Source organism: Megalobrama amblycephala, linkage group LG5 (genome assembly GCF_018812025.1).
Source record: "Megalobrama amblycephala isolate DHTTF-2021 linkage group LG5, ASM1881202v1, whole genome shotgun sequence".
In the NCBI taxonomy this organism is placed as follows: Eukaryota; Metazoa; Chordata; class Actinopteri; order Cypriniformes; family Xenocyprididae; genus Megalobrama; species Megalobrama amblycephala.
The window spans coordinates 32,900,435-32,917,940 of record NC_063048.1 but is presented as its reverse complement, the minus strand read 5'-3'; the positions used below and the strand labels follow the sequence as shown (position 1 = coordinate 32,917,940).

The following is a 17,506-nucleotide window of genomic DNA, read 5'->3' as shown; positions in this document are numbered from 1 at the left end:
CGCTGATATGGGGGTAGAACATGCAGACTCCACACTGAAAGGACCTGAACAGTGGTATACTGTTAGACCGTGTCTACACCAGATGTAGCTGTTGATGCATCGCATCGCGCCACAATAGCTAGAAGCTGTCTACGCTGGACGCAACAAAGCAACCATTGCAAATCCATTTGTCCTTCCTGTGAGAAGTATAAATACCCAGGTGGAAAAAAAAGTACATATCTATAATATGCTCTATTTTTGTGCACTAATTTTGTACTTACTAAAAATTCTTCTTTAGTATTTCTTAAGATAATCTTAAGAACATCTAAGTGTACTCAACTGTGCATGAAATATGAACTAAAATGTGCTTTTAATATACTATCTCTGTATTTAAAAAATGTATTTTGATACTTCTTATAGTACATTTGAACCCATAGTGTATTACAAGTGATAACTAAATATATATTTTTTAAATACAGAGATAGTATAGTGTTGAGAAAACAACAGACAAGTAAGCATCTGATCATAGCGATGCACTTTATATTTATCAATAGCACTTTATACAATAGATTGATTTAAAGCAAGCAGCTTTACATTATTAAGCCATAACTGTGTCAGTGTCACTTTCAATTACAACTTAATTTCTACTATAAATCCAGTGTGCTCATGTTTTTACTCGCTTCTGGCCTCAACGGACTGAACAGAGGAAATGAAGTAGATTTCCACACCAAAGAAGGTGGAGCCTCAGAGCACATCTATCTATTATGTAATCACCATGAACCAATGGTAGTTTGGCATTTATCAGCTGGAGCAAACTTTTCCGGAAAGTTTCTTTGGCAAGCTGTTTCGAATTTCCAAACAAACTCCAAATGAACTTAATTTTGGCCTAATTTTGTTCGATATGATGTCACACCAGTTTGTTCTTCTTTGGTTTTGCTTAAAGTATATCGGGGCCTTAAAGGTGCCCTAGAATCAGAATTTGAATTTACGTTCAGTTCAGTAACAAGAGTTCAGTACATGGAAAAGACATACATTGAGTTTCAAACCCCATCGTTTCCTCCTTCTTATGTAAATCTCATTTGTTTAAAAGACTTCCGGAAAACACTCGGATCTCAACATAACACCGACTGTTACGTAACAGTCGGGATCATTAATATGTACGCCCCCAATATTTGCATAATGCCAGCCCATTCGACGCATTATTTAGACAAGGAAAGGCAGTATTAACGGCTGGATCTGTGCACAGACAAGGTAAGCAAGCAAGAACAACAGCGAAAAATGGCAGATGGAGCAATAATAACTGACATGATCCATGATATCATGATATTTTTAGTGATATTTGTAAATTGTCTTTCTAAATGTTTCATTAGCATGTTGCTAATATACTGTTAAATGTGGTTAAAGTTACCATCGTTTCTTACTGTATTCACAGAGACGAGAGTCGTTGCTATTTTCATTTTTAAACACTTGCAGTCTGTATAATGCATAAACACAACTTCATTCTTTATGAATCTCTCCAACAGTGTGTAATGTTAGCTTTAGCCACAGAGCATAGCCTCAAACTCACACAGAATCAAACGTAACCATCTAAATAAATACTTTACTCACATAATTCGAAGCATGCATACAGCATGCATGACGAACATCTTGTAAAGATCCATTTGAGGGTTATATTAGCTGTGTGAACTTTGTAAATGCGCTGTAATATAGTCGACAGCTCGTGGGGCAGAGGGCGCGCATCTCTTAAAGGGGCCGTGCTGAAAAAAATCAGTGCATAGTTAATGATGCCCCAAAATAGGCAGTTAAAAAAATGAATTAAAAAAAATCTATGGGGTATTTTGAGCTGAAACTTCACAGACACATTCAGGGGACACCTAGGACTTATATTACATCTTGTAAAAAAACAATCTAGGGCACCTTTAAGGTTGTTTTGAATATTGTTATTGGCATTTACCTGTTTCAAAGAATTTATTTTGATTGCTTTTAAGTCATTGCCATATATACTTCAATATAAAGATGTGTGAATGCTATGTGCTTGGAAAGTACCATCCTGTAAAACAGGATGAAATAAGCAAAAGTTGTTAAAGCTTAATCATTTCATCCTGTTTGTCCTGAACTTAATGTTTTTAACCAAGCACAATGGTTAACGAGAGAGCACACAGGGGTGAAGAGAAGTTGTTAAAACCACAAGTGGAGATAAGAATGATGAAGATGCTTCGAAGACTAAAATGAGGAGCTGGATAACAGCATAGGCAACAGCAGAAGGACATCCGGCTTATTAAACATAATTTACAGAGCCTGATAGGCTACTCCTACAACAAGAAGATTGGATCATACATGACATAAGTTGATGAATTAAAAGGAATATGAAATCCCCAAAAAGAAGTATAAAAGACTGAGTAAAGCACTCCTGACACCGTATTGAGGGGCGCTTAACAGCATCTCCAATATTGCTGTTTAGAGCTTGATTATAGAGCTCTTAGCTTAGCTGATCTCAATTTTTATTTTATTTTTATTTGCCTTAAGTGCTTTGTATTGTAACCAATAAAATAAATGTTTTTATTGTTATGATTGCCTCCTGTGAGACTTTACTTATAACTACAAACTGAGCCTCAAAAAAGAACAACCGCAAGGAAATCTTCCACGTCAGTGGTTCCCAATCTTTTTAACCCCAAGGCCCCCCTCCTCTCCGTATCAATACTGCAAGGCCCTCCCTTTTTATTCACAAAAATATTTGTATTCGAGTGTTTTTACTTTTCAACTCCATGTTATTATTTTTTAAACAAAAAAATTTCAAGATAGATTTAAACCTTCAGTGTTCTTTTTTGCAAACATACTTTGTAGACATTGTTTACAAATTAAAGGCCTAGTTTCACAGACAGGACTTAACCTAAGCCAGGATTAGGCCTTAGTTCAATTAGGATATTTAAGTAGCATTTATGAATGTACACTAGAAAAAAACATTACTGGTGTGCCTCTTGAGACAAAACAATGGCATTGACATATTTTAAGATATGTCAGTGCAAGTTGCTTTCAGTTAAAACAGCTCAAACATGCATTTTAGTCTAGGACAGTGGTCTCAAACTGCCGGCCCTCCCCCTCTACCCGGCCCGCAACTGATCTCAAAAATAAAACATAATCTGGCCCGCTAAATTATTATTATTATTATTATTATTATTCACTAGTTGCTACCTGTCTGATATGCAAAGAAAAAGTCGCCGTTCTATGGGGGCATTCACATATCGCGTCACATAAGCGGCCGCGCCGCATTCTTCTTCTTTCCAATGCGCTTTCGCTCCAGTGGCGTCTGTCGTTGCTATGCAACCGCGTCGCTTCTATTATGAGCGCGCTTGCCTAAATTACAGTAAAAGCACTCGACTATAAGTCAAGAGCGTCCATTTAAACCACCGAAACGTGCCCAATGCAATCATTAAACGTTACAGATGCTCAAACGGCATCTTGGACAAATGTGTCTCAGCTGTGTAAATGTTAAAAACTAATAATGTAGGCTATGTAACAATGAGAGATTTTTATTTTTTGGCAAAATAAAGTTGATATATATAGCTCCAGTTTTTTGTTCATTTCTGACCCCTCCACGCCACAAGTGTTGCTGGTTTTGTTCCTAAATTACTAATTTTTTTAATTGCAATTAATAGTATTATATTAGTAGTATTATATTAGTATATTAGTAGTATTATATTAGTAGTATTATATTAGTATATTAATAGTATTATAAGTAGTATTATATTAGTAATAGTATTATATAAATATTACACTGTGTAACAATGAGAGAGACACTGCTGTTTACATTTAGTATGGTAAAAAAAAATATTTATAGTATAGGTTAAACATTTTTAGTAGGCCTAATGAAATTTGAAGTAAATGAGAAATAATGCAAAGGAAAGTAAATTTTCTGAAATTTTGTGCTTTCTTGCGCTTGAATGTTAATATGGCCCTCCTATGAGGTGTCAATCACAGAAACGGCCCCCCGCCAATTTGAGTTTGAGACCCCTGGTCTAGGACTTGCTTAAGCCTTGCCTGTGAAACCGGGGGAAAATTACTTACTCAGCTCAGTTATAACTTAAGTAAGCACAAGTCAACATTTACATTCATTACAATCGTCATCCATCAATTTTATAGCAACACTGGTTTTCATTATCCAACTGGGAGATACTGACTGTATACTGACATATTCTGACTGTAGCCTAGTTTGAGTATTCTATATGTTCATGAAGTGTTTTAAGCCTCTGTTCAGTTTGTATTTCACACAGAGTGATGAGAAATGGCTTTGGCTGCTCTAATAATTGCAGAATATGTACAAGAGAGGTGGTGCTTTGTTTTAATTGATCTCTTTTAATTAATTTTATTTATGTTAATGTTAAAATTAACATTAAAATTAATGAAATATACACTGCCCGGACAAAAAAAAACCCCTCACTGTTTGGATTTTAATAGGCAAATACTTTAAGAGTCTATGGATGGATCATTATTACAGTGATTATTATTTTTCTAGCATGTTATATGTTTGGCAACACTTCTGTTGTTGAGTGTGTAGCTTTTCATTTCTTAAAAAAACATGTATTATGATGTATCTTGGCCATATTCCAGGATGACAATGTCAAGATTCATCAGCCTCAAATTGTGAGAGAATTGTTGGGAGGGAGCATGAAGAATCATTTTCACACATGAATTGGCACTGACCTTAACCTCAGTTTAAGTTTTTGGGATGTGCTGGAGGAGAATTTACAGAGTGCTCACCTCTTGCATTGTCAATACAAGATCTTGACCAAAAAATGATGCACCTCTCGATGGAAATAAATGTTGTGATGTTATTTCCATCAAGAGGTGCATCAATTTTTGGTCAAGATCTTGTATTGACAATGCAAGAGGTGAGCACTCTGTAAAGTCTACTCCAGCACATCCCAAGGACTTGCAATGAATTTAAGGTCTGAACTCAGAGGTGCCAATTCATCTGTGAAAATGATTCTTCATGCTCCCTCCCAATCATTCTTTCACAATTTTAACCCTGGTGAATTTTGACATTGTCATCCTGGAATATGGCCATGATGCATCTTTCTACATGGTTGTTTAAGAAATGAAAAGCTACACACTCCATCTTTTAGGGTTAAAAGAACTGTTGCCAAACATATAACATGCTAGAAACATAATAATCACTGTAACAATGATCCATTCATAGATTCTTAAATATTTGCCTATTAAAATCCAAAAAAAAAAAAAAAAAAAAAAAAAAAATATATATATATATATATATATATATATATATATATTTTTTTTTTTTTTTTTTTTTTTTTTTTTGGCTGGGCAGTGTATTAATATATTTAAATTAATTTTAAGTTATCTAGCGGCCCCCCTGGAGGATCACTGAGGCCCCCTAGTGGGGTGGATGAGTACTTTATGGTTTAGACTAGATTGACTATCATTACCATACCTGAATAATCAAAGGTGAAGGGTTAAAGGTGAAGATAAAAAGACACACCAAGTAACAAGGTTATCTAGGACAGTGTGAGAGAATTCAGGCCAGATGATGGAATTACAACTTACTGGTTCAGTGCTGTGGTGATGCTACAACTATATTTTAATTGTTTGCAGAAAAGTATTTGTAATATTTGATTTGAAAATAAATTAAAATTGACATCATTTACTCACCCTCATGTCTTTCCAAACCTGCATGACAGATATTTTCAAAATATCTTCTTTTGGGTAAATGTAGGGGTGAGTAAATGATGACAGAATTTTCTATCTATAAAACATGATTGTTTTAAACAAATATGCATATAATTTGTTGCTAAACAAATTATTTAGAGCATTTTTTTTTTTAGAGCATTTTAAAATGATTATTGAAAACATTGGCTGACAAGTACAAATCTAAACTTCCAGCAGAAAAAAGTGTTATTGTTGATCCCTGTATGGTAATGAATATGGGGAAAAGCACAAATCAAAAACAGACAGCAGCAATCAACTTGTGGTCTGGTATTGTAATTGACACAGAAGCACAGAGACTACACTGTCAAACCACACAGTGCATCTCTGCATTTGTGTATGGAGCCAGTCAAATTGATTTTTCAGTTCTAGTTGTCTTCGCTGAAGGATTACGATTCAAGCAAGCAAAAAGCTTCAAGGACCAGTTGAATGTCGGCGTACAAACGATGACCTTAATTTGAAGAGCACTATGCAGTCCTATTGAGTTTCTAAAGTGCTCTAGTCTAGGGTAAACTTTCATTCCGTAGTAAGGCATTTTTATTTTATATAGTCACATAAGGTTATTCAAATAGAGCTTCAGAGAAAAGTCAATAAATGCATGATATAATATGATCAGTAATTGTATCTGTTTCTCTACTCTTTTAAATGCAGTAGTTTAGTTTTATGCCTCTTAATGCAGGCCGCGAACCTCAAGAGGACTGTCGCTGTAATTACTGCACCGTAGGTCACTTTGGGATGAAAAGCATCTCGTAGATGACCGATTGAACTGATATAGAACTCTTGCTTAAGAAAACAGCACTTACTGCAGTGTTATCACATCCCTATAGTCTCTAATCAAATAAAAGCTCAGCCCTGCAAATATATTTTCATGCCCCTTTGACCTTTTCACTCTTGGTGTGAATGTCCTGTAGATTCGATTGATCAGATCTTTATGAACCCAACCATTAAAGGAGGCCAAGAATGATAAGTGTGAAGGTGTTTGTTGAGGCATGGCGGCTGTTTGCTTTTGTGGATTAAATATTGAAGACCAGCTGAAGTGTGTGGCTTGAGTTTGAAACCTGGGCTTCGGGCCAAACGGCACAGACTCCGGGCAACGTGCGCTGCATTTGAATTATGGATTCGAGTGGCTTTATGATGATCACGGGTCAATATCGTCAGAGTGACATACAGAGATCTGTGAATATCAATAAACAGAAGAGTCTAAACACACTTGTTCATTTGTGCTAATCAATGTATCTGGGAACTATCGATATCAGTGCAAAATAAGGGCTGATTTAACTCTTTAATTTTGCTCATTGAGTGGTTGCGATTGAATGAGTGATCTAAAGAAAAACCTTGCAATTTTCTAAAGGAAAAGCTAATGATTGTGCTCGGTACATCAATACAGAGTTTGGATTATGTTGCTCAAAAAGAAGCATTTTCTTTTATAGTTAGAATAAATGTGTCAGATACAACGTATGAACTCTGCTTTGATCTGTTCATGGGAACGTCCTCAAATCTGAAACCTTGCTGTGCAAAGCAGAAGATGCTTGTCGACTCTCATCAACTGCTCAATCAGTGTCTCCACAACTCCATTGAATCCAACCAAATAAAGAATGAAGATCCACAAGTATGCAAGGGATTCGAGTGCTGCAGTGTTTTAAAATGTAGTCTGCGTCTCCGGTGTTAAACCAGATAAGCCGCAAAAGATCCTAAGCCTCGCAGTGTTCATGTGATTTTCATCTGTTGCCTTCTTAAACCTTCACTAATCATGTAAACCTCTGACTGAATTACTTTGCAGAGCTCGGAATCCGAGGCTAAACAGTTAGCACTCTTAAAATAGCTCTAGCAGATAAGACTTTATCGTTTTAATCACGGAATAACTTTAGTTGTTTGAGGGTAGCTGTGTGGTGAAGAAGTTATGGAATAAAGTTGATGACTTATATTTTGGTTTGTTCATCCCACAAAGCTAACGTATGACTTCAGAAGATTTGGAATATAGCTTCATATGGACTACCTTCATGATGATGTTGTAGAGCTTGACAGGATGCACCAATTTTAAAATGTGCGTTAGCTCAACAAACCTCCATATTCTTTAAAACAGGTCGGATATCTTTTGGTTCAGGTCTTTTGGATGTGATACATCAAACATGGAGCTGTTTTACTCAAGATACCTTCAACAGAGCTACCAAAGATGAACATAACTAATATCCATCACATATGCCGGTTGACAAATAAAATATTTTTTTTCTTCTTCTAACATTCGGATATTAAAAGTTTGTTCATCTAATGTTCAGCATAAAGAATATTCTGGCCTACACTGATAATTATTTTTTACGTTATGGCTGGTAAATAAAAAAAAGGCAGATATTAAAATGAACATAAATAGTTTTAAATCCTGCAAATTAATTTAGGCATAACAATGTACTGTATGATAGACCTACCACAGTATCCAGGCTCCTTAGCCATAATGATAAACATTTTGTAAGCTTTATATTCCAATTGCTGAACACATGCAGACACACTTTTGGTGAAGGTTCCTTTATTCAGCCTGAGGGTGGCGCTCTCATGTTGATTGAAAGGTTTTAGGTAAAGTTTAAAGGGTTAGTTCACCCAAAAATGAAAATTCTGTCATTTATTACTTACCCTCATGCCGTTCCACACCCGTAAAACCTTCGTTAATCTTCGGAACACAAATTAAGATATTTAAGTTGAAATCCGATGGCTCCGTGAGGCCTCCATAGGGAGCAATGACACTTCCTCTCTCAAGATCCATAAAGGTACTAAAAACGGTTCATGTGAGCACAGTGGATCAATATTAATATATAAAGCGACGAGAATATTTTTGGTGCGCCAAAAAAACAAAATAACGACTTATTTAGTGATGGCCAATTTCAAAACACTGCTTCATGAAGCATCGGAGCACAAATGAATCAGTGTATCGAATCATGATTCAGATCACATGTCAAACTGCCAACGGATGAAATCACGTGACTTTGGAGCTCCGAACAGCAGATTTGATACACTGATTCATTGCGCTCTTTGAAATCGGCCATTACTAAATAAGTCGTTTTTTTTGGCGCTCCAAAAATATTCTCTTCGCTTTATAATATTAATATTGAACCACTGTCAAAAATGATTTAAATATGTTTTTAGTACCTTTATGGATCTTGAGAGAGGAAGTGTCATTGCTCCCTATGGAGGCCTCACGGAACCATCAGATTTCAACTAAAATATCTTAATTTGTGTTCCGAAGACTAATGAAGGTCTTACGGGTGTAGAATGGCATGAGGGTAAGTAATAAATGACAGAATTTTAATTTTTGGGTGAACTAGCACTTTAAGTAAATATTTGTTGCGGAATGCTGAACACATTTACTAATTAATATTAATTCAGTGTATATAGAGGTCAATGTTTGGATGAATATTTCGATGGGGCACTGCCTCACACCTGCCCTTACAGATAAACCACCGCTGGATACCAGTTATACTCCAAAAGATTTTATTGGATAAAACAAAATGAACTTGACTCACTTAATAACAACTGTTCCAATACCAAATTACCTAATGAACAGAACAGCCATAATAAAGTCATTCAAAATTTGAAATCAAACGTGCATTATTCTGTGATCTATTGCACAACACCACCTAGTGTCCAATCAGTGGTATTACAGTTATAGTTGTTTTGGACGCGGATGCCGCACTGGTTCTATAATTGTATGAAAAACATTTAACACTTATATTTATTAGTGTTTTAAAGACCGACTTTGAGTGTTAGTTGACGCCAAGGGTAATTTAACTGTAAAAAAAAAAAAAATCAAGGAAATAACCTTAACAGCCCTCCAGCACAATCTTAGGGTATATTTACACGACAACGATATGGTTAAAACGGAGATTTTCCTTTCAGTTTTCTGCGTACAGACGACACCATTGTCAAAACGATCCCCATTCGTATGAATCCGTGAAAATGACGGTAAAAACGCTGTATTCTGCTGGCAGGCCAGTAGATGGCGATGACACTCTATAGACTGAACATGTAATGCGCATGTGCATTACATCATCGTTTTCACAGATTCGTGTTTTAGTTGTTTACAAAAAATTATTTTTTTAAACTTCTCCATTTTAATCATATCGTTGTCGTGTAAACATACCCTTAAACAGTTTGAGTTCAAAGAAAAGAAAACAAAAGAGTGAGTAAAAGATGATAAATAAAATATTTGCTCTCTCCACTGTTCTTCACCCAAGCACCGAACTCTGGGTGAAATAAACTATGAACCTATCTAAGCACACAAGGCGAAGAGATAATCTGTGCCATCTGCAGTAGGAAATTCAGAACAGAGATCATAACAAGGTAAAGCTGACTGTACTTATCTGACTGAACTCGTAACATTTGTTTCTTTGAAGCACGTTTCAAAGCCACGTTACAATATTCAAAGTACTTGTTTAAAAAGCCAACCACTGACTTATCCGAGACAACATTTCAAATATAATGGAAAACATGTTTTAGCCAAAGAGCTGTGTAACACAGAGACAGCTCTGAATGCATGATGAACATGTTGAGTTCCTCCATCACGTCAGGCTCCACAGAACACAAAGACTGCAGTGACATGGTGGAACCTGGAAAATGATGAATTTTTAATAGTTTAGAAGAACAGCGTTCAATCATCTTTGCTAAGAGATTGGCCGGCACTGAACCTGAACCTGCTGAATCATAATAAGATTGGCTGGACTTGGGCTGAGTTTAAATTAAGCCACTTCTGAAGGTCAAGAGTTGTTCTTATATGTTCCAAACCTGAACAGAATCAGGATGGTGTAAATACAGTGTTGTGGGATTTTCTCCTTAAAACTAAAGGCAACAAGAACGATAACTATATTAACATCCAAACTAGCGGATGATGTTGTTTATTATAAGCATGCACTGCAGTTATGTTGTCTGATGTTTTAAATGCTCAAGGTCTTTAAAGCAGGATGGATTCTGATTGGCTGTCAATGTTTTTATTGTTTATCAGCTGGAAAAAATCATTTTGCAAGCGATTCCAACAATATCGTTCCTCTGCTTCGATATTGTTATAGTTGTGGTGTGAACTCTGCTGTTCTTTTATATTTGGAATGATTTTTAAGACTATGGGCCCTATTTTAACAATCTTAGGGCATGCATATTACTAACGCACCCTTTAAAAAAATAAATAAATAAATAAAAATATACTGCGCCATCACCACTGACTTTAGACCAGGTTTTTGTTGGTCAATGCAGTCATTTTCAGTTGCCTCAAAATAGCAACACGCCAACACTGCGCCTGAACCAACACTATCTCACTACCAATTCATACGTATTTTATGAGGTGGCTAATTCGTACGAAGTCACTCATACGAAATCATATGATTTTTCTAAACCCCCATGGCAGGTAGGTTTAAGGGTGGGGTTAGGGGTAGGTCATTCTTACGAATTCATATTAATTTAGCAACTCGTAAAATAAGTACGTTTTAGCAAAAAACATACAAATTCGTATGAATGAGGTTGTGCTAATTCGGCACCTCGTAAAATGTATACGAATTGCTGTGAGATCAGGATGGCCTGAACAGACCTCGTTTTCAGACCAGCACGCCCATAGACAAACAGATGGGAGTTAGTGCATTTGCCATTTAAACACCGTGGGCACTGGACGTGAAAATGACAACTGTAGCAGGCTGAAACTAGCAAAAAACACTTGCATCGTGCCTGGCGTTGCATTGTTTCGGGTGTATGATAGGTATATGTCTATATATTTATCATCATTATCATTATCGTCCTTGGTGTAAATGGGCTTTAATTCTTGCTGTATATAACAAAAACCTTTTAGCTGTTACCCTAAAAAAGATCCTATTATTTCTACCCTGGAGTGATAACCTTTAATTTTCTTTTCACCAAACTGTCTATAACACATACATATTAAGAAACTTGAAAAAAAAAATCTTCAAAGGCATCCAGCTTATGAAATGCATTTTTAAGTTGCATCAGATCTGTTGAAAGAGTGCTAGAATTGAAGACCTTGCTACAGCAGAAGTGGTTTATATTTCATTCTGAAAATGAACAGTAAAGTGGGACAATCCTAGATTCTTAACACTATGGACATGCCATCATGTGTGGGAGCGAGCATGCCTGTGTGCGTTCTGAGCGCTGGCTTGTATGAGTTAAAGAAAATGCAGAGATTGTTTGTAATTCCTAGAAAGTAACGACTGTGTTGAAAGCACGATGGAAGACCCTCAGATGCCACTCAGCACTGCACACATTATTCACAGACTGTCCTTGGTGAAGGGGGTTGATCTGTGTTGATATTGAATTTTTCTTCTTTTATTTCACCTAGATTTCTGGCACAAAACAAGATGGAATCGCATTAAAGCATGACTAAATCATTTCCAGACCTGCAGCATTTGTTGGAACAGTAATTCTAAAAAATGAATCATTTAGTCACTCATGTCGATCAAAACATATGTTTTTTTCCTCTTCTGTGAAATATCAGTAGAAAAACTTGAAAAGAAACTTATGTTTATTATGAGGATGAGTAAATGATTTTTATGCAAACTATCCCTTTAAGAGAACCTATAGCCAAAAATTTGATTGATTGATTGCTCAGTTTCGCTGTTTTAATTTTCATTTATGTTAAACAAAATTAACTATTAATGAGCTAAAAATATCCTCATTATCACATACATTTACTACCAGTCAAAAGTCTGGACAAATCTACTCATGTGTAATAAAGCCATCAAGTCTATCACACAAATCCAGCTCGGTACATTTGGCATTCTCTCAATTACATTCATGAGGCGCCACCTGGGCATTTGTTGGCAGCTTCTACGATCCAACTCATCCATTTAAAAAAAATGGTAAAAAAAATGCATAGTGGACACAGTTTAAATATGTACAATAAGGATTTATACTGTAATTAATAATGATCTTTATTCATAATGCACTCAAAACTAATATCAGGTAATCATCAGTAACATAAATTTAATCAATCATTTTCAAACATGATATATCATATAGCAAGATGTACTGCAGAGAGATTCCTTCCTGAACTTCTCCAGAACACATCAATAAGCAGAATTGTCAAGGCAGACTATTTTTTTAAAAAAAAAGCCATATTTGTCTCATGGGTAGGAATTGACTGTAATGACTGACCAGAAATAGAACAGAGAGGCAGTAAATGCTAATGATCTGGAGGTAGTTATAGATATTACGTAATCATCCATTACAGAGTAATGAACTCGTACACTAGGGAAAAACAATTATAAAAATATGGTTCAGAGAGAGAGAACAAATCATATCTGAAAATATAAGAAAAGACTCTAGACGTCTAGAGTAATCTAAAGATTATATTTTTACATAATAATTACAACAGTAAGGCAAATGAGAAACAGAAACTTTTTCAGGGGTTTTGGTTAAATACGTCAAAATATTAAAGAAAGAAAGATCGACGAATAATGTGAGGCGAATATTGCTTATACCTCATCAGTATGTTTTTCCTCTAGAAAATCACAGATTAAGATTATCTCAATGGGATTATGGGAACAGTTTCTTTTTTTTTTTCTTTTCTTATTTTACCTGAGCTAAGACAGACTTTGATGTAACGGTTAAATAACAAAATAAATAAATAAAATAAAAATGATTAGTTTGATTTTTTTATTGCTTTATATACAAAAAATACAGATGCATAAAATATCCTGGTTGCGCCCTGTGCTGTATGTCTATTACAAATCTAGTCTAGTCTATTTGATATGAAAATGTGCAAATATAATTCATCAAAAACACACAGCCAATGTATTCAGAGCAAATGTGCAATCTCAAATGCAAATAAAATTATATATATATAATTTTATTTGCATGTATCATGTATACATTTGCAACCAAACCTCTGACTTAACCGGTCCTCCCTGACTAAAATGACCAAACCGGTTGAACTGCTGTCCTATCACAAATAAAGCACACAGCTAAATATACAGTCATGTCATGTCATACATGCATCCTCTGAATCTGTCTTGCTAACAAAGTCTTTTGTTCATTTACAGGGTAAACACAAGATCAACCCCTCTATACTAAATCCAGGATGAAATAGGTTCTGCGCAGGACTGGAAACCAAATTTCTGAATACCTGCTTTATGCCTAAATCAATTTCACAGGCTAACATTCAAACGATTTGAAAGAAAATGACATGCAGTGTCACACACTGGCACCTAACAGTTCTATTCTGAAGTCCATTTAGCCCATTCCTTTATTCTTAATGCATTATTCTTAATCCACAGACATCCTTATTTTAGCAAAAGAAAAACTGTGTGTAGTCAGAACAAACTCACTTGATTGAACAGCAGGCCTACTTTTATGATTCTCCAAAGCAAATTATAAAATGTATGAACACAAATTCTGCTTACTATAAAATCTAAAAAGAAACGCGTCGCTATCTATATACCATAACGATTATGAAATGAATCTGTGTATATAAAATCCCCATCTACCTGCCATGACTTGTTATCTGCTATAAAGTGAAGACCTGAATTGCTTTGATTCTCCAGAGATGTTGCTACGGTTACGCAAATGCAACATTCCACCACTTGTGAGCGGATACAGAGAGCCACATACTCGTGTGTGAGCAAAAGTGCCAGGTACTCTCCTCCCTTCCCCAATCCTCTGATTTATATCTTCAATTTCAGTATAATTCCTCTCTTTCATTGATTTCATATAGCTGGAGATGGACAGCTCTCTGTAGAGAATACCTATATGGAACATGTATGTGGATGGGTCAGGTTTTACCTACATTGCCACCACATGGAAAGTACAACGTGAAATCATAGAGACTATGGAGAGCAATGGTGTCTAGGAGGAAATGGGTAAAGAAACTAAATGGTGTATTAATAAAAAAATGTTTGTTGGTTAGACAATGATTTTATCTAAAACTAAATTTCTAAATTAAAGCCGTGAGTTCAAATGAGTTGAAATTGAAACTGAAAAAAATGATTCTAGCAACAAACTTCATGGGAATATACTTTTCCCACATTCAAAACCGTTGCGACCTAAAATTGATTTTGAAAGGGTAAAAAAAATACTTTAAATGAGTCATCATTGTAAAATAATGTGTCTGTGTATTTCCAACTGAATCATGCTTGTTTCAGAAAGCCTATGTGCAAAAATTGGTTTCATTTGTATATCAGGACGTCCGTATGCTGGTCATTCAGGCAGAGGTCACAGCTATCTGCTGACGACTCACGCTGAGCATCCAAAGCGCCAGCACATATGCTTCCCTTTCACACCAGCTATCTGTCCATCTCACACACTGCAGTTGTGTTGTGTATGTGTGTGTGTGTGTGTGTGGTGTGTTTGCATGAGAGACCGATCAGGGAGGGAGACAAAGCTGGAGAAAGGAGGCGAGAGAAAGGCAAGAAAAGTGAGAGAGGAGAAAAGAGCAATTATGTATATGTGATTGAATGGTGTTGCCGTTCTGCAGTGAGAGACAGTGACCAATAGTGCTCTGCCCTTCATATATTATCACACCACCTGTGAGACTGATAGACTCAAACACACATTCACACTGATCATGGTCATGACCTTTAACAATGGCCAGCCATGTCAGGCGCTATGCTTTGCAGACATTCAAAAACTCAGCCTGACGGGTTGAACATCACACTGCAAGGGTAATTAAGGTTGTTAATTAAACACCACAGTAGGCTTCCTTCATTTAAAAATGGGGTGGGGGGTGTTAGGAAAGAATACAGAGGAAAAGAAACAAGGTCAGACTCTGTGCTATGAGATTTAACTTTCCAAGGCATCTTAAACTAGCCTAAAATTGAACCTGTAAAGATCATCTTAAACCAGTAAACCAATTTAGGCTGCGTTTCTCAGCATCCATAAAGGATTGATGGTGTAACTTGGAGTAAATCACTAACTGGTTACATTCTCTGTTGGAAAATCCAGCTTAAGATGCTACCTGTGTTGTGGAACATGGTGTCTGTTTCTACCTGGTCCTAAGATGGTCATTAGCTGGTGGCAAGCTGATAGACAATCTTGGAGCGGCAACAAACCAGCATGGCCATTTTACACTAGAAAAATAGAGCTAAAATACAGCTAGAAACCAGCTAACATGTTACAAAACATAGCTATTTTTCAACAGGGTTGAGGAAACAGACATCACCCATATTTTCTACCTACACTTTCAGCTAGCTATTATCTTAAAACAACAAGCTTTCTATGATATGATAGATTTTGTTAGCCAAACATGATAAACACGAACGTTTTAATTGATCTTCTGACACGCATAAATGTTGACTGAGATTTTAACGTGCAGAAAATAATTCTCTAACCAGAGTCACTGTATTCTGAGCATACATCGCATCGGATTCAGACTGAGCAGGAAATCGTCAGGTGTTTCGAAAACTTACCAAGCTGAAGTTTTTCCTCATTTCATCAGGCGCGAGACTCTAAATCAAAGTGGCCATTCTGTTTCATGTCGAGTATCCAAAAGAACTGCTACTTTTAAATGGTAACTGTCACTTAAGATTTCATACTGTGCGTTGCGCCTTATCCAGCACAATGTATGGTTAAAGATCATGCATAGTTACACGAGACTCCAAAGCCAGATGAGAAGACACTTTATATCGTATCATAACGAAAAGCGCAAAAAGCTTTGAATAAAGTGCTCAATACATAAAATATTATTGCATTATTGTTAGTGTGAAGCGATGAGTACGCAAGAGTACACTGTCCCGTTTCGTGTTGCTGTCTTCTCTGCTCTCTCTTTCATCTTCGCTCTCTCTCTCTCTCTCTCACTGACACAGACACTCGTCCGCTCTCTCGCTCTCTCTCTCTCTCTCTCTCTCTCTCTCTCTCTCTCTCTCTCTCAGAAGTCCTGCCGCAGCGCTCTTTCTTCGTTCTCTGAGGTTCGTCAGTAAATGTCAACAAGTTTTTTGAATTTCCTTGAAAGTGTTTCTTCTAATTAACGAATAGAATATTAACTGTTACTTTCGAGTTCTTTTCTCGGATCCAGAGGATCGGTCCCTACCTATTCACTTCTCCTTACATACAGAACAGGTGACATCTGTATAAATTTATAGCAGGCTATTTCACTTGACAAAATGCGTTCATTTAAAATGAATCTTCATTAAACAAATATAGTCTATAGCTATAGGCCGATAATGGAGAAGGGTATAGCTGCAGCTTGGAGATCTCCAAAAGGGGTGGGAGCTCCAAAATAGGGCGTGGGCTTCTCCCATTGACAGACAGGCACCCCCCCCCCCCCCCCCCCCCCCCTGCAGCTGGTTCGAAATATTTCATTGGTCAAGTGAATCATACTGCTTATTTCCTACAATGCTATGCTACAACAAATTCAACCCCCTAAACCTACCCTACACCATAGCCTTAACCAGTGAAACTGACTGCAAGGTGGGATTTGCGCTGAATAGTTTGCTAAAGAAAATGGCAGATAAGCAGTTAATAAGATTGTGCAATATGAGATCACTGAACCTGGCCGTCAGTAAATTCCCAACCGGACCTCACCGGACATTGGCAGTTTTAGTTGCACGCAGCATCACTACCTGCGATTCTCGAGCCCCGGGACACCCCCATCGCTTAGGCTCTGTTTCCACCTGGCATTAAGATGCATTTTGGTCGATCGGCTCACAAGTGGACGGGGAAGACACATACCCGTTTACACCTGGTATTTTATTCCGTCTCTTTTGTCCACTTTCAATCAATTCTGTCCTGATTTCTTTGAGGGGAGTGTCTATGAGTTTGAATGTATGAGTTTTTTTCAGATCTTTTGATCTAAAAGACAAAATAAGCTTGCGCACTTTACATGTGAACG

The 17,506-nt window shown here is 36.6% G+C and overlaps 1 protein-coding gene across 1 annotated transcript in view; it reads right to left on the bottom strand.

Moving 5' to 3' along the window:
- The window catches only part of htr1d (5-hydroxytryptamine (serotonin) receptor 1D, G protein-coupled), a 28,884-nt gene extending 12,428 nt beyond the window's left edge, over window positions 1-16,456 (bottom strand). Inside the window, exon 1 of the mRNA XM_048191886.1 lies at window positions 16,086-16,456. The gene's annotated coding sequence lies outside the window, so the exon portion shown is untranslated. The remainder of the gene's footprint in view (window positions 1-16,085) is intronic.
- Between the last annotated feature and the right edge of the window lie 1,050 nt (window positions 16,457-17,506).